The sequence below is a fragment of the Moschus berezovskii genome, chromosome 22 (assembly GCF_049115385.1).
Source record: "Moschus berezovskii isolate FMDL1 chromosome 22, NW_MosBer_1.0, whole genome shotgun sequence".
Classification (NCBI taxonomy): Eukaryota; Metazoa; Chordata; class Mammalia; order Artiodactyla; family Moschidae; genus Moschus; species Moschus berezovskii.
Genome location: NC_142481.1, coordinates 48,628,067 through 48,655,127, shown reverse-complemented (window position 1 = coordinate 48,655,127; position 27,061 = coordinate 48,628,067). Strand labels below are relative to the sequence as shown.

The window sequence follows — 27,061 nt, the reverse complement described above, 5'->3', positions numbered from 1 at the left end:
CGGCCGGATGAAGGGCGTGGGGGCGTGGCTTAGCCGGGATTCGGCAGTAACGGGCGTCTGGCTCCACCAACGAAAGCACAGAAAGGGCGGGTCGTGGTGCTGAGCACGCCCCCTTCCCCGGAGGAAGAAGGTGAGAGTGAAAAAGCAGGTGGGAGGTAAGACTTTTCGCAGATACCGACGTTTGATAGACTTCAGTAAATGTTAGCGAGTCTAATCATTGATAAATTATAATAGACAGCTGATGAGTCTGCTAGATGCCAGCATTGGGCTCTTCACCGGAAGGTATGAAATTCGTTAAGTCAAATATGTATTGAGGGCCAAATCTGCCAGACAAATTTGAATACTGGGAGGTGTCTGTCCTCAAACACCTAGGCTAGAGGTGTAGAGGGCCTAACATTCGAATACAGGGGAAATGAGTTGTTGTTGGGAGGAGTAATTCAGTTCAGTTCAGTCGCTCAGTCGTGTCCGACTCTCCGCGACCCCATTAATCACAGCACGCCAGGCCTCCCTGTCCATCACCAACTCCCGGAGTACACTCAAACTCATGTCCACAGAGTCGGTGATGCCATCCAGCCATCTCATTCTCCGTCGTCCCCTTCTCCTCCCGCCCCCAACCTTTCCCAGCATCAGAGTCTTTTCCAGTGAGTCAACTCGTCGCATGAGGTGGCCAAAGTATTGCAGTTTCATCCTTAGCATCAGTCCCTCCAATGAACATCCAGGATTGATCTCCCTTAGAATGGACTGGTTGGATCTCCTTGCAGTATAAGGGACTCTCAAGAGTCTTCTCCAACACCACAGTTCAAAAGCATTGATTCTTCGGCGATCAGCCTTCTTCACAGTCCAACTATCACATCCATACATGACCACGGGAAAAACCATTGCCTTGACTAGACGGACCTTGGTTGGCAAAGTAATGTCTCTGCTTTTTAATATACTATCAAGGTTGGTCATAAGTTTCCTTCCAAGGAGCAAGCGTCTTTTAATTTCATGGCTGCAATCAGCATCTGCAGTGATTTTGGAGCCCCCCATAATAAAGTCTGACACTGTTTCCACTGTTTTTCCATCTATTTCCCATGAAGTGATGGGACCAGATGCCATGATCTTTGTTTTCTGAATGTTGAGCTTCAAGCCAACCTTTTCACTCTCCTCTTTCACTTTGATCAAGAGGCTTTTGAGTTCCTCTTCACTTTCTGCCATAAGGGTAGTGTCATCTGCATATCTGAGGTTATTGATATTTCTCCCAGCAGTCTTGATTCCAGCTTGTGCTTCTTCCAGCCCAGCGTTCCTCATGATGTACTCTGCATATAAGTTAAATAAGCAAGGTGACAATATACAACCTTGACGTACACCTTTTCCTATTTGGAACTAGTCTGTTGTTCCATGTCCAGTTTTAACTGTTGCTTCCTGACCTGCATACAGGTTTCTCAAGAGGCAGGTCAGGTGGTCTGGTATGCCCATCTCTTTCAGAATGTTCCATAGTTTATTGTGATCGACACAGTCAAAGGCTTTGGCATAGTCAGTGAAGCAGAAATAGATGTTTTTCTGAAACTCTTGCTTTCTCCATGATCCAGTGGATGTTGGCAATTTGATCTCTGGTGCCTCTGCCTTTTCTAAAACCTGCTTGAACTTCTGGGAGTTCACGGTTTACATACTGCTGAAGCCTGGCTTGGAGAATTTTGAGCATGACTTTACTAGCGTGTGAGATGAGTGCAATTGTGCGGTAATTTGAGCATTCTTTGGCATTCCCTTTCTTTAGGATTGGAATGAAGACTGACCTCTTCCAGTCCTGTGGCCACTGCTGAGTTTTCCAAATCTGCTGGCATATTGAGTGCAGCACTTTCACAGCATCATCTTTCAAGACTTGAAATAGCTCAACTGGAATTCCATCACCTCCACTAGCTTTGTTAGTAGTGATGCTTTCTAAGGCCCAGGTCAGTGATCACGTTATCGAGACTATTTTGGTCGTGAAGATCTTTTTTGTACAGTTCTTCTGTGTATTCCTGCCACCTCTTCTTAATATCTTCTGCTTCTGTTAGGTCCATACCATTTCTGTCCTTTATCGAGCCCATCTTCGCATGAAATGTTCCCTTGGAATCTCTAATTTTCTTGAAGAGGTCTCTTATTTTTCCTATTCTGTTGTTTTCCTCTATTTCTTTGCATTGATCACTGAGGAAGTCTTTCTTATCTCTCCTTGCTATTCTTTGGAACTCTGCATTCAGATGCTTATATCTTTCCTTTTCTCCTTTGCTTTTCGCCTCTCTTCTTTTCACAGCTATTTGTAAGGCCTCCTCAGACAGCCATTTCGCTCTTTTGCATTTCTTTTCCATGGGGATGGTCTTGGTCCCTGTCTCCTGTACAATGTCACGAGAGTTCATCAGGCACTCTATCAATCCGATCTAGTCCCTTAAATCTATTTCTCACTTCCACTGTATAATCATAAGGGATTTGATTTAGGTCATATCTGATTGGTCGAGTGGTTTTCCCTACTTTCTTCAATTTAAGTCTGAATTTCGCAATAAGGAGTTCATGATCTGAGCCACAGTCAGCTCCTGGTCTTGTTTTCGCTAACTGTATACAGCTTCTCCATCTTTGGTTGCAAAGAATATAATCAATCTGATTTCGGTGTTGACCATCTGGTGATGTCCATGTGTAGAGTCTTCTCTTGTGTTATTGGAAGAGGGTGTTTGCTATGACCAGTGCGTTCTCTTGACAAAACTCTATTAGCCTTTGCCCTGCTTCATTCCGTGCTCCAAGGCCAAATTTGCCTGTTCCTCCAGGTGTTTCTCGACTTCCTACTTTTGCATTCCAGTCCCCTATAATGAAAAGGACATCTTTTTTGGGTGTTAGTTCTAAAAGGTCTTGTAGGTCTTCATAGAACCGATTAACTTCGGCTTCTTCAGCATTACTGGTTGGGGCATAGGCCTGGATTACTGTAATATTGAATGGTTTGCCTTGGAAACGAACAGAAATCATTCTATCGTTTTTAAGATTGCATCCAAGTACTGCATTTCGGACTCTTTTGTTGACCATGATGGCTACTCCATTTCTTCTAAGGGATTCCTGCCCACAGTAGTAGATATGGTCATCCGAGTTAAATTCACCCATTCCAGTCCGTTTTAATTCACCGATTCCTAGAATGTCGACGTTCACTCTTGCCATCTCCTGTTTGACCACTTCCAATTTGCCTTGATTCATGGACCGAACATTCCAGGTTCCTATGCAATATTGCTCTTTACAGCACCGGACCTTGCTTCTATCACTGGTCACATCCACAACTGGGTATTGGTTTTGCTTTTGCTCCATCCCTTTATTCCTTCTATAGTTATTTCTCCACTGAGCTCCAGTAACATACTGGGCACCTACCGACCTGGGGAATTCCTCATTCAGTATCCTATCATTTTGCTGTTTGTTATTGTTCATGTGGTTCTCAAGGCAAGTATACTGAAGTGGTTTGCCATTCCCTTCTCCAGTGGACCACATTCGGCTGTGGTCCATGTGATCAGATCGGCTAGTTTCCTGTGATTATGATTTCAGTTTGTCTGCCCTCTGATGCCCCCTAGCAATACCTACCCTCTTATTTGGGTTTCTCTTACCTTGGTCGTGGAAAATCTCTTCACAGCCGCTCCAGCAAAGTGCAGCCGCTGTACCTTACCTTGGACGAGGGGTACATTACGAGACTAGAAAAGGAAGTGGAGGGCAGGAAGAGGAGGGAGACATTCCATATAGTATTGTATTAAGGTGAATTGTCTACTAGGTTAACCCAGTATGACGTAGGGCAACCCCTCACTGAAAGGTCAGGCCGACCGACCGCAGGCAGAAAGTACCGGACGGAGAGCGCCAGCAAGAGGCCCCAGCCGGGAGGTCCCGGAGACAGCCATCCACCAATCAACTGCCCGTTGCCAGGCAGACTGATGGACACAGAGGCGCCAAGAGACGGCTAATTAAAAACCTACACGAGGCCATATAGACCAACCAGCACCTCAGGGTCCGATCCTTACCCTATATGGAAAGGGTCTGCCACATCCTCAGTCACCGGGGTATAAAAGTGCCGCCTCCCTCCCCGCAAGTTGCAGACTCCCGCTCCTCCCTGCTCGCGCCTGGGAGTTCTGCCCGAGAGCGATTGCCCAATAAAGCCTCTTGATCACCCTTCTGGCGCTCTTTCTGTCTTGCGTGGTGCATTCTTACACTCACCACCCCCCAACTCCTCCACCCCCACAAAAGAGAAAAGGATTTGTACACAGTTACTGAGAAGGTCAGCTGACACACTGTCAAGGGAGTTGGTGTTACTAGAAGGTTTCTACTAGAGTTATCTCCAATACTGAGTCCCTAAGGAAGTCAGGTGAAGAAAGTGAAAGTGAAGTTGTCGGGTCCGACTCTTTGCGACCTGGTGGACTGTAGCCCACCAGGCTCCTCCGTCCATGGGATTCTCCAGGAAAGAATACTGGAGTGGGTTGCCATTTCCTTCTCCAGCGGATCTTCCCAACTCAGGGATCGAGCCCAGGTCTCCCGAATTGCGGGCAGACGCTTTAACCTCTGAGCCACCAGGGAAGCTGGTGGAGGAAGGAAGGAAGCTAAGGAAGTCAGGTGGAGTTGCCCAATCAGAGGTGAGAAACCACCAGGCAGATGAGACAGAGTAAGCAAAGGCAGAGAAGTGTAAGACAAAAAGTTAAGACTGGCGATGTGGGTCATATCCAGCTGTGCAGACGGTGTTTGCTACCATGGGAGGGAGTTTGGGCTGCTTCCTGAGTGCAGTGGGGCAGTAGAGGTTTTAGTCTGGGGAGTTAACAGGATTATATTTGAAGTTGATAATGATTGGACCAGTAAAACACCTCAGGTATTAAGACCTGAGGCATGGGGAGAGGATGGACAATAGAGGGGAGGAATTTTTAAAATATGAAGGCCATAGTGTTAGTAAAACTAAGGAGCTATTTTGTTGGTGGAGAGCAGTGGCCATGGACATTTCCAGGATGACTCTCAAACTTCTAATGCAAAGAAATGGAGGAATAGAAGTAACAGAGGAAGACAGTACCTCAGTTTTCCTTGGAGAATGGTGTAGGGCATGAATTGGGAACCCAGGTCCTGTAATCCTGGCCTTGAGGGTTTTCTGAAAATTTCATTTGACTAGGTCCTTTTAGGAAACTCTCCCCAAAAGGGCATTTGGTTGTTGTGGGTAAGAAAGAGGTCTTTATCTCTGTGGGGTTTTTGGCAAACACTGACAGTTGACCGATGCAAACTCTATCCAGGGCCCCCCTTCTCTCTAGCCATCTTCTAAGTAGGAATGGGTCATGTGGTGTTACCGCTGGCCAAGAAGATATAAACCACAGTCCACTGAGTGGGATTTTTGGAAAGTCTCTGAGTTCCTGATAAAAATGAAGCAATTCTTGTCCAGAAAAACCTCTTTGTCCTTTGCTTTTCACACTTTTCTTACTCTCTGGAGCATGAACTTGAGGGCCTATAGGTACAGCAGCCATCTTATGACAATGAGACAATGAGGTATTGGTTATATATTGTTACATAACAAATTACCCCCAGAATTAGTGGCTTAAAACATCCTTATTTCTGTGAGTAAGGTATGCAGATGTGGTTCTGCACTCTCATATGATTGCTCAATGATGGGGAGATCCACTTCTCAGTCAGTTCAGTCACAAAGTCGTGTCCGGCTCTTTGTGACCCCATGAATCGCAGCACGCCAGGCCTCCCTGTCCATGACCAACTGCTGGCGTTTACCCAAACTCATGTCCATTGAGTCGGTGATGCCATCCAACCATCTCATCCTCTGTCGTCCCCTTCTCCTGCCCCCAATCCCTCCCAGCATTGGGGTCTTTTCCAATGAATCAGCTCTTCACATCAGGTGGCCAAGTATTGGAGTTTCAGCTTCAACATCAGTCCTTCCAATGAACACCCAGGACTGATCTCCTTTAGGATGGACTGGTTGGATCTCCTTGCTGCTAAGCTGCTGCTAAGTCACTTCAGTTGTGTCCGACTCTGTGTGACCCCATAGACGGCAGCCCACCAGGCTCCCCCGTCCCTGGGATTCTCCAGGCAAGAACACTGGAGTGGGTTGCCATTTCCTTCTCCAATGTGTGAAAGTGAGAAGTGAAAGTGAAGTCGCTCAGTTGTGTCCGACTCCTAGCGACCCCATGGAGCAGCCTACCAGGCTCCTCCATCCATGGGATTTCCCACGCAAGAGTACTGGAGTGACTTGCCACTGCCTTCTCCGGGATCTCCTTGCAGTCCAAGAGATTCTCCAACACCACATTTCAAAAGCATCAATTCTTCAGCGCTCAGCTTTCTTCATAGTCCAACTCTCACATTCACACATGATCCACTTCTAAGCTCACTCATTTGATTGTTGGCAAGCCCCAGTCCCTCATCACATGGAGATCTGACCTATGGTAAGATAGAATAATCAAGGAGGACTTCCTGGAGTAATCAAGGAAGAAATGTGCATGATAGGTAGAGTTAACGAGGTAAAGAGGAATAGCAAATATTCATCCAGAAAGAGCAGCATGGGCAAATTAACTGAGGTAAAAGGAAGTGAAAGGAAGCTATTGTTGCTGAAGCACCAAGAGAAAGAGGAAGAGAGAATCTGACATATTGAGGGTGGGTGCTGGAGAGCCCACTTCCCACTGGCCTTCAATGCTACTTCTAACTTTGTGCAAGATCTTTTGTGTGTGCTGTTAAAGTGGCTGTAGGTGCTCTAGCCTCATAGTAAGCAATTAAACCAGGCAGGAACTATATTTTAATACAGGGATTATGTACTTGAGAAACCAAAATGGCCACTTAAATGTGTTTTTTCTTTTTTGGCTGAGCATACTCAGCTTGTAGGATCTTAGTTTCCTGACTAGGGATCAAACCCAGGGCCTCAGCAGTGAAAGTGCAGAGTCTTAGCCACTGGACCACCAGGGAATTCCCTCAAAGCTGTTCTTTATACCCTTCTGTATACCCAAGCTGCGGGGGGTGGGGGGGAAGGGGTGGTGGTAAGAAGTGAGGTGTAACAGTCTCCATTTCCATTCCTTTATTTTGATACTCAAAAGTTTCTACCAAGGAGCCCTTTGAAGCCTCTTTCTTTTCTGGAAAAGGAGAATGAGAGCACTTGGCTGCTTGGTAGGTCTTGATTTCCTTAAAATTTCTCATTTTTCTTGAAAATCTAATATAGCTCCTAAATTAAAGAGTTAAAAGTTTAAAGCTGTCGTTCCTACTTTTCCAAAGCAATGGAGAGATGATCATCACAATGATGAAAATGTAGTCATTTTGTGTTGATTCTGTTCACAACACTATACTCTGGATTTCCAAAAAGGAACAGTCCATGATTTAAAAAAAAAAAGAAATATCAAATAATAGACAAAGAAGATGCTACCTTTCTTCTGAAAGAGAGCTTTTCTTTTCTTCCCACGAAGCCAATAACACACTGCATCAAGGAGCACTCACTGCAGGAAAGCCACAGGCTCAAAGCAGCTCAAGAGGCCAGCCCTCTTTTACAGTTGGGTACCTCTGGACAGTTCAAGACATGAACTCAGGCTTCGCTGAGCACCGAACTCAGCCCACTGGCCTGCCTTGGACACAGAGGGGCCTCCAGAGGTGTCCCATGCCTTGCTTTGCCTCTTTTTTCTTTTTCTCTCATAGTATTAAATACTACTTATTGGGCATCTTCTCTGTGCCTATCCTTACATTATGTTCCTCTTCCTCCCCCAATCCTGCAAAGTATACAGTTAAATAAAGTAAGGCTCAGGGAGCATTATTAGTCAGGAATGGTGTTTTTTTTTTTTTTTGCCAAACAAAAAACCCAAATCAAAATGGCTTAAACAAAAAGGGTTACTGGCTCAGATAACCAAAAACATGAATAGTAGTACAAGTTTCAGGCACAACTGGATCCATGTCCCCACACAAACAACAGGATCCATTTTTGTCTCTCAGGTCTGCATCCTTTCTTGGAGGTGATAGGAAAGATGGCTCAGATAGCTCACCATCCTATATTTGCTCCTTTACCTGTCTCATTACACTTCACTGCTTCTGTTTGGTTTTCCTACCTATACCAGAATCACTCATCTGGGCTGGACAAGGACATCCACTGATTATTTTAGACCAAAATTCAGCATCCAGCTCTGGAAATCTGACAAGGGGTCTGAGAACTGAGGGAAGGATGGGTGGGTCACAGAACAACTACCATCCAGAGTCAGTAACTTTACAACAGCACTTCCTTTCACAATGGCCAAGCCACTGCCTCTCACCCTGTTACCATTTAGCCTCACCTTGACCCTGATCCTGGGAAAGACTGAAGGCAGGGGAAGGGGATGGCAGAGGATGAGATGGCTGGACATCACTCATGACTCGATGGACATGAGTTTGAGCGAGCTCCAGGAGCTAGTGATGGACAGGGAAGCCTGGCGTGCTGCATTCCATGGGCTTGCAAAGAATCGGACACGATGGAGCGACTGAACCGAACTGAACTGTGCTGCCTTTGAAGTAAAGTCCTTCCCACACTTCTGGTCCTAGTCTTCTTGCCCCATCAGTCTGAACTACATCAGAAGCTTCACTGTCACGGGAGTAAGCAAGAGTCCACAGAAACTGTAGATTCCTTGATAAACCCATAGATGTAGTAGTACAACGAGCACGTGACTCCCAACCAGGGCATCCAGCAAAGGGAGTAAATTAAGACTGGAAGTATGCTATGCTCTGCTCACCAAGCCTTGTGTCATGGGGCAGGATTGCACCTACCCCAAGGAAAGAACACTTTTTTTCCTTTCTGTATAATATGTCCCATTGTCCTTAATCCTTGGGATCACAGTCAATTTTACTTTAGGGAATTTCCATTCCATCTCTTCCTCCATTTCTCTCCTTCCCTTCCTTTCAGTGTCTCTCTCTCCCTGGAGGTTAAGATTCATTCCAGGATGTCCTCTCACCTCTTACCTTTCAAGATTCCTTAACTCTCCTCCCTTTCATGGATTAGACATAGCAGGTTGTCAGCAGGGAAAGAGGCAGGAAGAGGACCACCCCAGTATCTTTATCACAGCTTAATCCCTGGATGCCACAAAGAATAACTGCAATCTAGTTACAAAATCATAAAGAGGCCATTAGCTATGGCCTCTGACAGGCCACCTACATTTAAAAAAATAATAAAATCAGAATGGAAAATATATGAATGAAAGGATTGGGTCTGTGTGACAGAATGAGTATTATCATCCAAAAGCATCACTGAGCCATGTGTGCATGGCATTTAGCATTAGAAACATGCTTTCATTTCTTTAGTGAAAAAATATTTTCTGAGAGCCTCTGATGAGGCAGCTCACCTCTCTGGAACCCACTTTACTCAGACCTTTGCATGACTGACTCCTAAGCATCTTACACATACAGATACACTCTGGGCTCCACATTCCTCCAGTGAAGAAGCCCAAAACTCAGGGGCAGCTTGTAGTTTTCCAGCACCTTAGGTTCCTTTCCATATTCATGTTCTGCCAGGGTCTGGGAAGGTATCAAGTTGAACTGCATGAAACTGCCTTTTTATGGGCTAAATGAAAATGTTAAATATTTTGGAGAAAAAATGCTATACTCAACCAAAATATGCACTGTTAGCATTAACTGCTTTCCCCAACTGGTAAGTTTCCCCAAATATTGAATGGTATATACTATATTCATAAAATTCAGCATTATTAATATTTATTCAAATCCTCCAATTACTGCTTCTCAGTTGGAGAAAGTTTTGTTTGAGTTACAAATGACAGGAAAGGTGGTAATCAGTTGAAAAAAAATCAGGTAAATATGATGAATGTGGTAAAATTTCTTAGCTCAATTAACTTCTCTATAGTGGTTTGTGATTTCTGTGGTCAGATGTCATGGAAAAATATCGGTTCATGTCTGCTAACCAATACAGAGTACTTTTAGATAAAGTTTTTATATATAATTTCAACTTTTTGGCAATAAGGTGCTACCATTAGTTATCAGATCAGATCAGATCAGATCAGTCGCTCAGTCGTGTCCGACTCTCCGCGACCCCATGAATCACAGCACGCCAGGCCTCCCTGTCCATCACCAACTCCCGGAGTACACTCAAACTCATGTCCACAGAGTTGGTGATGCCATCCAGCCATCTCATTCTAGTTTATACCTGGGTTAAAAAGCAGTAATGAAACAGTCTTTGTAGACCATCATACCATTACCAGAACCTTTTTTGATTACAGTGATGGTTTGAACACATGTTCGGGAACTTCAACATCCATCCATCGTCCAGATCACTTTCGATGTCATTTTTGTCAAAGATTATGATCCTCTCCAAAATACGTCTCTGTTCTTTCCAATCTTAAGAGATGAGAATATCTCTAACCATCTGAGTTTATGGTCATCCATTAACTGGTGTGGTACCTACCCACGTGTCCATTTTTTTTACCTTTCCTATTGCAGGCAGGTGTTGAGAAACTATTGTAGCAGAAACCCCTAAGTCTGCTGCAAGACTTTGAATTGCTGTTTTGGGGTTAGCTTCTACCATAGCTCTCAACTGATCTTCATTTAAAACAGATTTGGGTTTCCCTGAAGGCTCATTTTTCAGACTCAGATCCCCAGAACAAAATTTTTCAAACTAACATCCAGCACTAACGGAGCCTTTTACTAACAGAGCCTTCCCCAAAGACAGAATTGATATTTCTACTTGCCATGGCTGTACTATGTCCTAGTTTAAATTTATATTTTAAAAAGTATTTGTAACTTTCAAAGACGTGGTATTGTTCACATCTGTAGAGAAAATAAACAATAAAAACTCAATCATCAAAGAAAACTGAACATATACAAAATTGTATACTTAGATTCTGTTACAAAACTTTTATTTTCATCAAATTTTCACTCACTGATTTTACTGCCTATCAGTTCATCTTGTCTGCAACAAAAATTACTGTTTAGCTAATGCTGGTTTTCTATTTCCTGCAGTTCTTCCACAGTTATTAAACTGAAGTTCTACTATGAAGGAAGAACTGTCCCTTTCCCCTCATTTTAAAATTTATATCGGTAGGGCTCATGGATTTATACTTTATTAATTCAATGATAACATTATTTCTTTTGCTCAAACTATTCCATCTTTGGCCATTAGGAACTCCTTTAGTTTGGCTCCTGTGTTCTTTCAGCAATATTCTCCCATTTCTTTCTTTTTAAAAAATAAACAAAACATTTTTTTAAAATTATCTGGCACATGTAAAGATTTTCCAGCCACCTTTATCCCATCTTATTCCTGTGATTGACGTCTTCTCTAAAGATCCCTGGTTCCTTTTATTGAAAAATCACGCTTAAAAACTGGATTCTTCGTTACTGCTGAGGTGTCATCACTTCTAGTTCCTCACAATGAACAGGTGGGAGAAATATGTGTGCATATTAACTGACACATACAGTGATAGCTCAGATTCCAGTCCAACGCAAAAGAGTTCATTTGAGCCTCTTCCTCTCCTTATGAAAAACCCAGTTCTTTCCTAAAACGTATTTACCTATTTGTTCAGTTTGAGTACACACATAAAGCACAGAATTGTTAATCTATACCCCTGTGAGAAATACATTTACTGACTAGTTACAACATTAATCCACGTCTTTTATGTCTTTAACATTACTGTGTCTACTCAAGATAGTATTTTCCATAATTACTTGGGTTAGTTCTTTTCTTCCCCATCCTATTCAGTGTCACTCTTTCCTCATTCCTACTACCCGGTTCCCATCTCTCCATTTCCTTACACCCCTATACATTACCAGTCACTTCTTTTCTGGTTTAACCCCACTGGCATTGATTCCGGACAAATGAACAACTATATATATGTACTGTCTTATGTCTCCTTTCTTACATAAAAGGTAGTATACTATAAATACTATTATGCTTGATTTTTTTTAATTTAACTGTATATTCTGGAAAGAACTGACTCATTGGAAAAGACCCTAATACTGGGAAAGATTGAAAGCAGGAAGAGAAGGGGTTCACAGAGGATGAGATGATTGGATGGCATCACCGACTCGATGGACATGAGTTTGAGCAGCTCTGGGAGTTGGTGAAGGACAGGGAAGCCTGGCATACCGCAGTCAATGAAGTTGCAAAGAGTCACATGTGACTGAGTGACTGAACTGAACTCGTATTCTGGAAAACACTCCAGATAAATTAATAAAGATTATCCCCATTTTAAAAATATAGCTCTATTACTCCACTGTACAGACATACCAGTTTAATTACTTTCCTATGTACAGGCATTCAGATTGTGTCCAATATTTTTCAGTTACATACAATGCTGCAATAAATATCTGCATGTGTTTTCATATTGCTGGAGGTATATCTTCATGGTAGAATCTCAGAAATGGTCTTGCTGGGTCAAAAGGTAAATAAATACTAAAAAAAAAAATACTATGTAACATTTTTTAGGTATTGCCAAATCTCCCTTCAGAAAAGTCAGAGTGTATTCTCACAAGCAATGTATGACAGTGCCTGTTTAGACACCAAAGTGTCTAATTCAATTCAGTTCAGTTCAGTCGCTCAGTCATGTCTTACTCTTTGCGACCCCATGAACCGACGCACGCCAGGCCTCCCTGTCCATCGCCAACTCCCAGAGTCCACCCAAACCTATATCCATCGGAGTCGATGATGCCATCCAACCATCTCATCCTCTGTTGTCCCCTTCTCCTCCTGCCCTCAATCTTTCCCAGCATCAGGGTCTTTTCCAATGAGTCAGCTCTTCGCATCAGGTGGACAAAGTATTAGAGTTTCAGCTTCAGCATCAGTCCTTCCAGTGAACACTCAGGACTGATCTTTAGGATGGACTGGTTGGATTTCCTTGCAGTCCAAGGGACTCTCAAGAGTCTTCTCCAACACCACAGTTCAAAAGCATCAATTCTTCGGTGCTCAGCTTTCTTTGTAGTCCAACTCTCTCACATACATACATGACCACTGGAAAAACCATAGCCTAGACTAGACGGACCTTTGTTGGCAAAATGATGTCTCTGCTTTTTAATATGCTATCTAGGCTGGTCATAACTTTCCTTCCAAGGAGCAAGCGTCTTTTAATTTCATGGCTGCAATCACCATCTGCAGTGATTTTGGAGCCCCAAAAAACAAAGTCAGCTACTGTTTCCACTGTTTCCCCATCTATCTGCCATGAAGTGATGGAAACGGATGCCATGATCTTAGTTTTCTGAATGTTGAGCTTCAAGCCAACTTTTTCACTCTCCTCTTTCACTTTCATCAAGAGGCTCTTTAGTTCTTCTTCACTTTCTGCCATAAGGGTGGTATCATCTGCATATCTGAGGTTACTGACATTTCTCCTGGCAATCTTGATTCCAGCTTGTGCTTCTTCCAGCCCAGCGTTTCTCATAATGTACTCTGCGTATAAGTTAAATAAGCAGGGTAACAGTATACAGCCTCGACGTACTCCTTTTCCTATTTGGAACCAGTCTGTTGTTCCATATCCAGTTCTAACTGTTGCTTCCTGACCTGCATACAGGTTTCTCAAGAGGCAGGTCAGGTGGTCTGGTATGCCCATCTCTTTCAGAATTTTCCACAGTTTATTGTGATCCACACAGTCAAAGGCTTTGGCATAGTCAATAAAGCAGAAATAGATGTTTTTCTGAAACTGTCTTGCTTTTTCGATGATCCAGCGGATGTTGGCAATTTGATCTCTGGTTCCTCTGCCTTTTCTAAAACCAGCTTGAACACCTGGAAGTTCACGATTCACTATATCCGGTTGTTGTAATTTTGTCTCTCAATTTTTAAGACCTCTTTGTAGATTAAAAAATTAATAAGGACTGACTATAAAAGTACAGGAAACTCTACCCAATACTATGTAATGACCTATATAGAAAAAGAACTTAAAAAAAAAATATATATATATATACACACTATGTTATATAGCATAAATAATACTGTAAAACAACTATACTCCAATAAATAAAAATTAATTTAATAAAGAACTGTAGAAGTATTCTCATCTAAAAAATTATCATTTTTATGGCATAGATTGTGAATATTTTTCCCCAGAAACTTTGTTTATGGGATTTCTGTCATGCAAGAATTGAATTTAGTGTAATTTATAAATCTTTTCTTTTAATGTTTCTGGATTTTAAGTCATAGTTAGCCCTATTTTCTACACCAAGATTATAGAGGAACTAGTTTATGTTAGCAGTGGACTGAAGTGAACTTTTAAATAATATTACAAGGACAACAAAAGTAAAAATAGGTAAACTGAACTACAACTGAACTACATCAAAATTTAAAACTTCAGTGACGAGGACACAATCAACAGAATCAGAGGGCAACCTATAGAATGGAAGAAATGATTACAAATCATGTATCTAATGAATGATTAAATGTTCAAAATATATAAAGAACTCTTACAATTCAACAACAACAAAATTACCTGACTTTAAAAAATGGGCAAAGGACCTGAATAAATATTTCTCCAACAAAGATACACACATGGCCAACAAGCGTACAAAAAATGCTCAACATCACTAATCATTAGGGAAATGCAAATCAAAACCACAATAAGCTATCACCTCACACCCATCAAGAAAGCTGCTAACAACAACAAAATAATGGAAAATAACAAGAGTTGGCAAAGATACAGAGAAATTGGAACCCTTGTGTACTGCTGGTAGGAAAATGGTGCAGCCACTATGGAAAACAGTATATTGGTTCCTTAAAAAATTAAAAATAGAATTACCATATGATCCAGTAATTCCACTCTGGGAACTGAAAAGAATTGAAAGCAGTATCTCAGATATTTGTACACCCAAATTCATGGTGGCATTATTCACAACAGCCAAAAAGTAAAAGCAACCCAAAAGTCATTCAAACAATGAATGGATAAACAAAATATGGTAAATACACAATGGAACATTATTCAGCCTAAAAAAGGAAATAAACTAAGACACATGCTACAAAATGGATGAACCCTGAATACATTATGCTAAGTGAAATAAACCAGTCACAAAAAGACAAATACTGTATGATTCCCCTTATATGAGGTACATAGAGTAATCATATTCACAGAGATAGAAAGCAAAATAGAGGTAGGTCGCAAAGAGTCGGTCACGACTGAGCGACTGAACTGAACTGGACTGAACTGAACTGAACTATAGGCTGAGGGGAGGGGAAAATGGGAAGTTGTTGTTTAATGGGTATAGAGTTTCAGATTTGGTAGATAAACTAGTTCCAGAGATCAGTGGCACAAAGATGTATATATATATACTTACTACTTCTAAACTATATATTTAAAAATGGTTAATACTCCTTGGAAGGAAAGTTATGACCAACCTAGATAGCATATTAAAAAGCAGAGACATTACTTTGCCAACAAAGGTCCGTCTAGTCAAGGCTATGGTTTTTCCAGTGGTCATGTATGGATGTGAGAGTTGGACTGTGAAGAAAGCTGAGTGCTGAAGAATTGATGCTTTTGAACTGTGGTGCTGGAGAAGACTCTTGCGAGTCCCTTGGACTGCAAGGAGATCCAACCAGTCCATTCTCAAGGAGATCAATCCTGGGTGTTCATGGGAAGGACTGATGCTAAAGCTGAAGCTCCAATACTTTGGCCATCTCATACGAAGAATTGACTCACTGGAAAAGACTCTGATGCTGGGAGGGATTGAGGGCAGGAGGAGAAGGGGACGACAGAGAATGAGATGGCTGGATGGCATCACCGACTCGATGGACATGAGTTTGAGTGAATTCCGGGAGTTGGTGATAGACAGGGAGGCCTGGCGTGCTGTGAGTCATGGGGTCGCAGAGAGTCAGACACAACTGAGTGACTGAACTGAACTGAACTAAGATGGTAAACTTTATATTTTGTATTGCAGTGAAAGTGGCTCAGTTGTGTCTGACTCTTTGGGACTCCATGGACTGTAGCCCATTAGGCACCTCTGTCCAGGGAATTCTCCAGCAAAGAATACTGGACTGGGTAGCCATTCCTTTCTCCAGTGGATCTTCCCAAACCAGGGATCAAACTCTGGTCTCCTGCACTGCAGGCAGATTCTTTACCATCTGAACCACCTTACCACAATCAATACAAATTAACAAAAAGTATATAAATTGGGCTTCATAAAATTTAAGAATTTTGTGTATCAAAAGACACTATAAAAAAGGGAAAAGGACTTCCGCAGTGGTCCGGTGATTAAGAATGTACCTTGCCATGGAGGGGACATGGGTTTGATCTCTGGTCTGGAAACTAAGATCCTACATGCCTTGGAACAACTAAGCCTGCTCGAGCCACAGCTAAGAGTCCATGAGCTGTAACAAAAGATCTGCACGATACAATGAAGATCCCATCTGTCTCAACTAAGACCTGACACAGCCAAGTAAATAAAAAAGAAAAGCAAAAGACAACCTACAAAATGGGGGGAAATGTTTGCAAATCATGTATCTGACAAGAGATTAATACTCAGGATATAGGGAATTCCCCAAAACTCAACATTCTAAAAACTAAGATCATGGCATTTGGTCCCATCACTTCATGGCAAATAGATGGGGAAAAGATGGAAACAATGACAGACTTTATTTTCTTGGACTCCAAAATCATTATGGACGGTGACTGCAGCCATGAAATTAAAAGATTCTCCTTAGAAGAAAAGCTATAACAAGCCTAGACAGCATATTAAAAAGCAGAGACATTACGTTGCCAATAAAGGTCTGTATAATCAAAGGTATGGTTTTCCCAGTAGTCACATATCAATGTGAGAGTTGGACCATAAAGAAGGCTGAGCACCAAAGAACTGAAGCTTTTAAATTGTGGTGTTGGAGAAGACTCTTGAGAATTCCTTGGATTGCAAGGAGATCAAACCAGTCAATCTTAAAGGAAATCAACTCTGAATATTCATTGGAAGGACTGATGGTGAAGCTGAAGCTCCAATACTTTGGCCACTTGATGCAAAAAGCCGACTCATTAGAAAAGACCCTGGTGCTGGGAAAGATGAAGGCAGGAGAAAGAGATGTCAGAGGATGAGATGGTTGGATGGCATCACTGACTCAATGGACATGAGTTTGAGTAAGCTCCAGGAGATGGTGAAGAACAGGGAAGCCTGGCATGCTGCAGTCCATAGGGTTGCAAAGAGTTGGACACAACTGAGTGACTGAACAAACAAACAAAGGTATTAAATGCACAGTGTAGGGAATACAGTCAATAATAATGTATATGGCCGTATGGTGCCAGATGGTAACTAGACTTATTGTTGTGATCATTTTGTAATGTGCAGAAGTACTGAATCACTGTGTTGTATACTAGGAACTAACATTGTGTGGTAGGTCAATTATATGTCAAAAACAAACTCAAAGACTTAAGAGATCATATTTCTGTTTACCAGAGTCTTATAGAGAAGGGTGGGGGAATTGGATGAAGTACACAGAAAGTACACATTTCCAATTATAAGATAAATAAGTACTAGGGATGTAATGTGCATACATGTGCTTCCTTAGTTTTCAGTCGTGTTGAGTCGTTGACCCTATGGACTGTAGCCCACCAGGCTCCTCTGTCCATGGGATTTTCCAAGCAAAAATATTGGAGTGGGTTGCCATGCCATGCCATCCTCCAGGAGATCTTCGACCCAGGGATCAAATCCGCATCTCTTTTGTCTCTTGCACTGGCAAGCTGGTTCTTTACCGCTAGTGCCACCTGTGATGTAATGTACAACATGGTAAATATAATTAACACTGCTGTATGTTATATATGAAAGTTAAGAGAGTAAATCCTAAAAATTCTCATCAGAAGAAAAAATTTTTTCTTTCTTTTATTTAGTATCTATATGAAGTGATGGATATTCAGCAAACTTATTGTGGTAGTGATTTCATGATATATGTTAGTCAAATACTTGTGCTGCACATGTTAAACTTATGCTGTATGTCAATTACATTTCAATAAAAATGGAAGAAACAAACAAGAATAAATCCTAATAGACTCTGCATTAACCTGAGAGGCCCTTTGCTTAGGGCAAGATTTAACAGTTACCTTAAAGAAGACTATTTAATCCTGAAGACAGCCAGCCAGATCACATGGAATTACTGGGAAGCCTTAAGAAACAACAAATGGAACAAAAATTGTAATTAAATATAATTCAGTGGTTTTTAGTGTATTCACAGTGCTGTGAATCTAATTTTAGAACATTTTTTTGCTCCACCTCCCGTAAAAAAACTCTGTACCCATTAAAGTTATTCCACATTTTCCCTCTATCCATTTCCCAGTCCTGAACTGTAAGTCTATTTTCTGTCTATAAATTTGCCTATGTAGATATTTCCTATAATTGGAATCCTACAGTATGTGATTGTTCATGACTACTTCTTTCACATGGTATATTTTCAAGTCATTCACATTGTAGTATGTATCATTACTTCCTCTCCGTTTACTGTCAAATAATATTTCATTATATGGATATACAGCATTTTTGTTGTTCAGGTGCACGGTCGTGGCTGACTCATTGCAGCCCCATGGACTGCAGCACGCCAGGCCTGCTTCACCTTCACCATCTCCTGGAGTTTGCTCAAACTCATGTCCACTGAGGCCATACAAACATCTCATCCTCTGTCGTCTCCTTCTCCTCCCACCTTCAACCTTTCCCAGCATCAGGGTCTTTTCCAGTGAGTCAGCTCTTCTCATAGATGACCATATATTGGAGCTTCAGCATCAGTCCTTCCAATAAATATTCAGGGTTGCTTTCCTTTAGGATTGACTGGTTTGATCTTCTTGCTGAAGGGACTCTTAAGAGTCCTCTCCAGCACCACAGTTTGAAAGCATCAATTCTTCAGTGCTCAGCCTTCTTTATAGTCCAACTCTCACATCCGTATATGACTACTGGAAAAAACATAACTTTGACTATCAGGCCCTTTGTCAGCAAAGTAATGTCTTTGCTTTTTAATACACTGTTCATTTAGTCATAGCTTTTCTTCCAAGGAGCAAGTGTCTTTTTATTCGTGGCTGCAGTCACCATCCACAGTGATTTTGGAGCCCAAGAAAATAAAAATCTCTCACTGTTTCAGTTTCCCCATCTATTTGCCATAAAGTCACAGGAACAGATGCTATGATCTTAGTTTTCTGAATGTTGAGTTTTAAGCCAGCTTTTCACTCTCTTCGTTCACTTTCATCCAGAGGCTCTTTAGTTCCTCTTTGCTTTCTGTCATAAGGGTGGTTTCATCTGCATATCTGAGGTTATTGGTATTTCTCCCGGCTTTCTTGATTCCAGCTTGAGCTTCATCCAGCCCGCCATTTCACATGACGTACTCTGCATATAATTTAAAGAAGCAGGCTAACAATATATAGCTTTGATGTACTCCTTTCCCAATTTTGAACACTTCATTGTTCTGTGTCCATTTCTAACTGTTCCTTCTTGACCTGCATACAGATTTCTCAGGAGGCAGATAAGGTGATCTGGTATTCCCATCTCTTTAAGAATTTTCCAGTTTGTTTTGATCCACACAGTCAAAGACTAGTGTAGTCAATGAAGCAGAGTAGATTTTTTTTCTGAAATTCTCTTGCTTTTTCTATGATCCAGTGTATGTTGGCAATTTGATCTCTGGTTCCTCTGCCTTTCCTAAATCCAGCCTATATATATATATGGAAGTTCTCAGTTCACAAACTGTTGAAGTCTAGCTTGAACAATTTTGAGCATTACCTTGCTAGCATGCAAAATGAGTGGAATTGTGCAGTAGTCTGAACATTCTGTGGCATTGCCCTTCTTTGGGATTGGAATGAAAACATGTTTTCCAGTCCTGTGGCCACTGCTGAGATTTGCAAATTTGCTGGCATATTGAGTGCAGCACTTTCACAGCATCATCTTTTAGGCTTTGAAATAGCTCAGCTGGAATTCCATCATCTTTATGCTTTGTTTGTAGTGATGTTTCCTAAGGCCCACTTGACTACACACTCCAGGATGTCTGGCTCTAGGTGAGTGATCACACCATTGTGACCAGTTATCCAGGTCATCAAGACCTTTTTTTGTATAGTTTTCCTGTGTATTCTTGCCACCTCTTCTTAATATCTTCTGCTTCTGTGAGGTCCATACCATTTTTGTCCATTATTGTGCCCATCTTTGCATGAAATGTTCCCTTGGTATCTCTAATTTTCCTGAAGAGGTCTCCACTCATTCCCATTCTGTTGTTTTCCTCTATTTCTCTGCATTGTTCATTTAGGGAGGCTTTCTTCTCTCTCCTTGTTATTCTTTGGAACTCTGCTTTCAGATGGGTATGTCTTTCCCTTTCTCATTTGCCTTTCACTTCTCTTCTTTTCTTAGCTATTTGAAAGGCCTCTTCAGACAACCATTTTACCTTTTTCATTTCTTTTTCTTGGAGGTGGTTTTGATCACCAGCTCCTGTACAATGTTAGGAACCTCCGTTCATGTTTCTTCTGGCACTTCTAATCCCTCGAATCTGTCACTTTCATTTTATAATTGTAATGAATTTGATTTAGGTCATACCTGAATAGCCTAGTGGTTTTCCCTACTTTCTTCAATATAGTCTGAATTTGGCAATAAGGAGTTCCGTATCTGAGCCATAGTCAGCTTCAGGTCTTGTTTTTGCTGACTACATAGAGCTTCTCCGGTTCTATCATCTTTGGCTGCAGTGATCATAATCAATGTGATTTCGGTATTGACCATCTGGTTATGTCCATGTGTTGACTCACCTCTTATTGTTGGAAGAGAGTGTTTGCTATAATTCTTGTGTTCTCTTGGTAAAACTGTTAGCCTTTGCCCTGCTTCATTTTGTACTCCAAGGCCAAACTTGCCTGTTAACTCCAGGAATCTCTTAACTTCCTACTTTTGCATTCCAGTCCCCAGTGATGAAAAGGACTTCTTTTTTTTTTTGGTGTTAGTCCTAGAAGGTGTAGGTCTTCATGCTGCTCCTGCTGCTGCTAAGTCGCTTCAGTCGCGTCTGACTCTGTGTGACCCCATAGACGGCAGCCCACCAGGCTCCCCCATCCCTGGGATTCTCCAGGCAAGAACACTGGAGTGGGTTGCCATTTCCTTCTCCAATGCATGAAAGTAAAAAGCGAAATAGCTCAGTCGTATCCGACTGTTAGTGACCCCATGGACTGCAGCCTACCAGGCTCCTCCACCCAAGGGAATTTTCAGGCAAGAGTACTGGAGTGGATTGCCATCGCCTTTTCTGGTAGGTCTTCATAGAACTGTTCAATTTCGGCTTCTTCAGCATTAGTGGTTGGGGCATAGATATGTGATACTGAATGGCTTGCCTTGGAAATAAACCAAGATCATTCTGTCGTTTTTGAGACTGTACACAAGTACGGCATTATATACTCTTTTGTTGACTATGAGGGCTACTCCATTTCTTCTAAGGAATTCTTGCCCACAGTAGTAGTCATCTGAATGGTGATCTGAATTAAATTCACCCATTCCCATCCATTTTATTTCACTGATTCCTAAAATGTTGATGTTCACTCTTGCCATCTCCTGTTGACCAACTTCCAATGTACCTAGATTCATGAACCTAACATTTCAGGTTCTTATGCAATATTGTTCTTTACAATATTGGAGTTTACTTTCACCACCAGACACAACTGGGTGTTGCTTCCACTTTGGCTCAGCCTCTTCATTCCTTCCAGAGCTATTTCTCTGCTCTTGTCCAGTAGCACACTGGGTACCTACCAACCTGCGGAGCTCATCCTTCCGCGTCAGTGTCATATCTTTTTGCCTTTTCATACTGTTCTTGTGGTTCTCAAGGCAAGAATGCTGAAGTGGTTTGCCATTCCCTTCTCCAGTGGGCCCATTTTGTCAGAACTCTTCACAATGACCTGTCCATCTTGGGTGATATGATGGCATGGCTCATAGCTTCATTGAGTTAGACAAGTTGTGATCCATGTGGTCAGTTTGGTTAGTTTTCTGTGATTGTCATTTTCATTCTGTCTGCCCTCTGATGGATGAGGGTAAGAGGCTGTAGATAAAATTCCTGAGAGACTGGCTTTTGGGAAAACTGGGTCTTGCTCAGGTGGGCAAGGCCATGTTCAGTAAATCTTTAACCCAATTTTCTGCTGATGGGTGGGGCTGTTTCCTCCCTGTAGTTTGGCCTGAGGCCAAACTATGGTAGGGCTAATGGAGACCTCCTCCAACAAGACTTATGCCAGAATGCTGTGCTTCCCAGGACTGCTGCAGTCTGTGTCCCTCACCCCACAGGAGGCCGCTGTAGACACACGCATCCACCAGAGACTCCCAAACACACCCAGGCAAGTCTGGCTCAGTCTTTTGTGGGGTCACTTCTCCTTTCTCTTGGGTCCTGTTATGCACAAGGTTTTGTTTGTGCCCTCAAAGAGTCTCTGTTTCCCCAGTCTTGCGGAGGTTCTGTAATCAAATCCACTGGCCTTCAAAGTCAAATTCCCTGAGGGTTTTTTTTTTTTTGCTGGATCCCCAGGTTGGGAAACCTGTTGCGGGGCCCAGAATTTTCATAACAGTGCAATAGCTTCTTTGGTATAATTCTTCTCCAGTTTGTGGGTCACCTGCTTGGGTGGTGCTATAGTTGAGCTAATAGCAACCTCCTCAAGGAAGATTCCCTGGTGGCTCAGACGGTAAAGCCTCTGCCCGTGATGCAGGAGACCCGGGTTTGATCCCTGGGTCGGGAAGATCCCCTGGAGAAGGAAATAGCAACCCACTCCAGTACTCTTGCCTAGAAAATTCCATGGATGGAGGAGCCTGGTGGGCTACAGTCCATGAGGTTGCAAAGAGTCGGACACGACTGAGCGACTTCACTCACTCACTCAAGGGGGGACTAATGCCACATGCCATGCCTCCCAGGACTGCTGCTGCCAGAGCATCTTCTTGTCTTCATTCCTAAACTCATTTGACCCCTCATTCAAAGGAGTGAGCATGCCTACTTTTAAAATACCACTTTCTATTGGTAATAATACCACATTTATTACGAAATAGACATGAGGACAGTTTTCATTTTTTAGCTATTATGAATAAGGCTGCTAATAACAGCATACTACTTTGCGATCCCATCGACTGTAGCCCACCAGGCTCCTCGGTCCATGGAATTTTCTAGGCAAGAATACTGGAGCAGGTTGCCATTTCCTTCTCCAGGGGATCTTCCCAACCCAGGGACTGAACCCAGGCCTCCCACATTGCAGGCAGATTCTTTACCATCTGAGTACCAGGGAAACCCCAAAGCAGCATCAGTTCAGTTCAGTTCAGTTCAGTCGCTCAGTTGTGACTGACTCTTTGCGAACCCATGAATCACAGCACTCCAGGCCTCCCTGTCCATCACCAACTCCCGGAGTTCACTTAAACTCATGTCCATCGAGTCGGTGATGCCATCCAGCCATCTCATTCTCTGTCGTCCCCTTCTCCTCCCACCTCCAATCCTTCCCAGCATCAGAATCTTTTCCAGTGAGTCAACTCTTCGCATGAGATGGCCAAAGTATTGGAGTTTCAGCTTTAGCATCAGTCCTTCCAATGAACACCCAGGATCAATCTCCTTTAGAATGGACTGGTTGGATCTCCTTGCAGTCCAAGGGACTCTCAAGAGTCTTCTCCAGCACCACAGCACAATTCACATACAAGTTTTTGTGTAGACATAGGTTTTCAGTTCTGATAAGTATATATCTAACGAACTGCTGGAACACATAGGATCACTCTGTTTAACTCTTTGAGAAACTGGCAGACTGTTTACAAAGTGGTTGCACCATTTTATATTTCTGTTAGCAGTGTACAAGAGTTTCAATTTTCCAATTTCTACACCAGTACCTGTTATTTTCTGTCTTTTTATTATTGCCATCAGTGTGTGAAATAGTATCTCATGATTTTGATTTGTATTTCTCCAATGCTGAGTATCTTTTCATGTACTTATTGTCCATCTGAATATCTTCTCACATTTGCAGGTGGATTCTTTACCAGCTAAGCCATGAAGGAAGCCTCACCTGCCTCCTGAGAAACCTGTATGCAGGTCAAGAAGCAACAGTTACAATTGGACATGGAACAACAGACTGGTTCCAAATTGGGAAAGGAGTACTTCAAGGCTATATATTGTCAGTCTGCTTATTTAACTTATATGCAGAGTACATGATGCAAAATGCTGGTCTGGATGAAGCACAAGCTGGAATCAAGATTGCTGGGAGATTTATCAATAACCTCAGATATGCAGATGACACCACCCTTATAGCAGAAAGTGAAGAAGAACTAAAGAGCCTCCTGATGAAAGTGAAAGAGGAGAGTGAAAAAGCTGGCTTAAAACTCAACATTCAGAAAACTAAGATCATGGCATCCGGTCGCATCACTTCATGGCAAATAGTGGGGGAAACAGTGGAAACAGTGACAGACTTTATTTTTCTGGGCTCCAAAATCACTGCAGATGGTGACTGCAGCCATGAAATTAAAAGATGTTTGCTCCCTGGAAGAAAAGCTATGACCAACCTAGACAGCATATTAAAAAGCAGAGACATTACTTTGCCAACAAAGGTCTATCTAGTCAAAGCTATGGTTTTTCCAGTAGTCATGTATGGATGTGAGAATTGGACCATAAAGAAAGCTGAGCGCTAAAGAATTGATGCTTTTGAACTGTGGTGTTGGAGAAGACTCTCGAGAGTCCCTTGGACTGTAAGAAGATCCAACCTGTCAATCCTAAAGGAAATCAGTCCTGAATATTCATTGGAAAGACTGATGCTGAAGCTGAAACTCCAGTACTTTGGCCACCTGATGTGAAGAACTGACTCATTGGAAAAGACCCTGATGCTGGGAAAGATTGAAGGCAGGAGGAGAAGGGGAGGACAGAGGATAAGATGGTTGGATGGCATCACCGACTCACTGGACAAGTTTGAGTAAGCTCCAGGAGTTGGTGATGGGCAGGGAAGCCTGGCGTGCTGCAGTCTATGGGGTCACAAAGAGTCGGACATGACTGACTGACTGAACTGAACTGAACTGAGTATCTTCTCTCCGTACGTGCTAAATTGCTTCAGTCGTGTCTGACTCTGTGTGACTCTACTGATTGAAGCCCACTAGGCTCCTCTGTCCATGGGATTCTCCAGGCAAGAATACTGCAGTGGGTTGCCATGCCCTCCTCCATAGGACCTTCCCAACCCAGGGATCAAACCCTAATCTCATTATGTCTCCTGCACTGGCAGGCGGGTTCTTTACCACTAGTGCCACTATACCTTCTCTAGACAAATTCTTTTCAAATCTTATGCCGATTTTTAAAACTGGCTATTTTTTTTATTACTAAGGTTCAAGAGTTCTTTATATATTCTGAATACAAGTCCTTTATCAGATATGTGATTTACATATAACTTTCAATTCTGTGAATTGTTTTTCACTTTCTTCATAGAATTTGCAGCAAAAAAAAAAGTTTTAAATTTATATATAATTTCTTTTTTGTCAGTTGTGCTTTTGGTGTCATAGTTAAGAAACCACGGCCTAGCCTAATGTCACAAAGATTTACTGCTGTTTTCCTTGAAGAGTTTTATGGTTTGTGTTGAGTCCCACCCCACAGCCACAGGTACAAGGCCTTGTGCCGGGGCCACAGAAGTGGAGCCCAGAATGAAGGTCACCTCCAGATCTGACTAAGCCCCTTTGTAACCATTGCCAAAAGCCCCCATAATCATCACCAGCAGGCTTCCTGATTCCAAATTAGGCAAAGATGCACACCCCTGTAGTCACCCTATAACGCCCTAACCAATTACCTAATGCCAACCTTCCAGCCAGAATTTTGTCTTGAGACTATAAAAACTGGCTACTAACCCACAGAAACTGTGAACTCTCCCTGGTCTGTCAGGAGGTCACAGCACCTTTGTTATCTCTGCTCCCCACTCTTAATAAACTCAATCCCTTCTGAAATGTTCTGTCTGGAAATTCTTTTCCAACCCACACTTGGAATGCCTCAATATTTGGTGGCCCGTACATGGAATTTTAGGTGGCTCTCCCCCACTCTCGCCTTTCTTCTTTCTTTTCTTTTTCCTCAAACTGTAAGTGAGCAGGCAAGTGTCTGTGGAAGCAATTGAGGAACTCTGGCCAGGGCTACTCTCTGGCATGTTTCAAAGTCTCTCCTGCCCACTTTGGGCCAGTAACTGCCACCCCTATGGGCAAGGGTTCTCTTTTCCTCTTCTTCCTCCTCCTTTAAGCTGAGGGCCAGGCCAATTAAAATTGTGCAGACACAGCTCAGGCACTTAAAAGCCATTAGGGCACCTGCCTCTTGAAGACTCCCGTGACAGGATAAGGGGGTCATAGACCACACCAGGCCATCAGAAGTGTCTGCCCCCAGCAAGACAACTTCCATACACGTCAGGCACATACTGGTTCAAGCAAAACACCAAGCCTGTTCTCCAGGCTACCACCTTCCTGGCAGGACTGCAGGACAGATTCCTCAGCCTGTCTTCTCTGTCTTTCTTATCCTCCCATGGTCCAGATTAATTTACAAGCGCCTAGGAGCTGCCTCTGAATCATCCCAAAGGGTGCCTTTCACATTTCAGGGAATTGCTAAACAGTGAGTCATGGTTGGTTCCAGGAAATTCTTTTCTGTCATTTCCTGCCCTAGCTCCCAAGTGCATTTTCACACAGTTTGTGCCTAGGCTTGTGCCTAGCCACATCACATGCTCAGGGGTTACCTCTCTGTTGGACGTGATTGTTGGGATGACTGGCCATTTGCACCATTAGCCACACAGTGCCTTGTCGCACATAGTGTTCATTGGGACAGTTGGGATGCCTTCTGTGGCCGCTGAATTCTCAGTACCCCCATTAAGAATGGGCTCAGGTACATCTCGAGAACCTCCCTCAGACTCACCTCTAGGCTGTATTCTCAGGACCTGGAAAAAATTTGATCCTGAAAATCTTAAAAAGAAAAGGTTCACATTCTTTCTCAACAAAACTTGGAGCCAGTATGAATTGGGGGACCAAGAAAAATGGATTCTTAATGATACACTAAATTACAACACAATCCTCCAACTTGATCTCTTTTATCATTCCTTATGCTCAAACCTTAATGGCACTCAGTCAGAACCTGGACCTAAGGGACTCATATTGCTTATGTCTTTCTGTTGCTGCCCTATCCCCTCATCCCCCTCTGTCTCTCCTTCCATCAGATCTCCTAGCCCAGGACTCTCCCCTACAATCAAAAGTGTGAAAAAAAAAAAACAAACAA

The 27,061-nt window shown here is 42.6% G+C and overlaps 1 long non-coding RNA gene across 1 annotated transcript; it reads left to right on the top strand.

The window, feature by feature from the left end:
* Positions 1-34: 34 nt before the first annotated feature.
* LOC148774422 (uncharacterized) lies at positions 35-27,061 on the top strand. The gene is made up of 2 exons (XR_016035901.1): positions 35-155; positions 23,814-27,061. It is a non-coding gene; the product is annotated as an uncharacterized LOC148774422 (long non-coding RNA).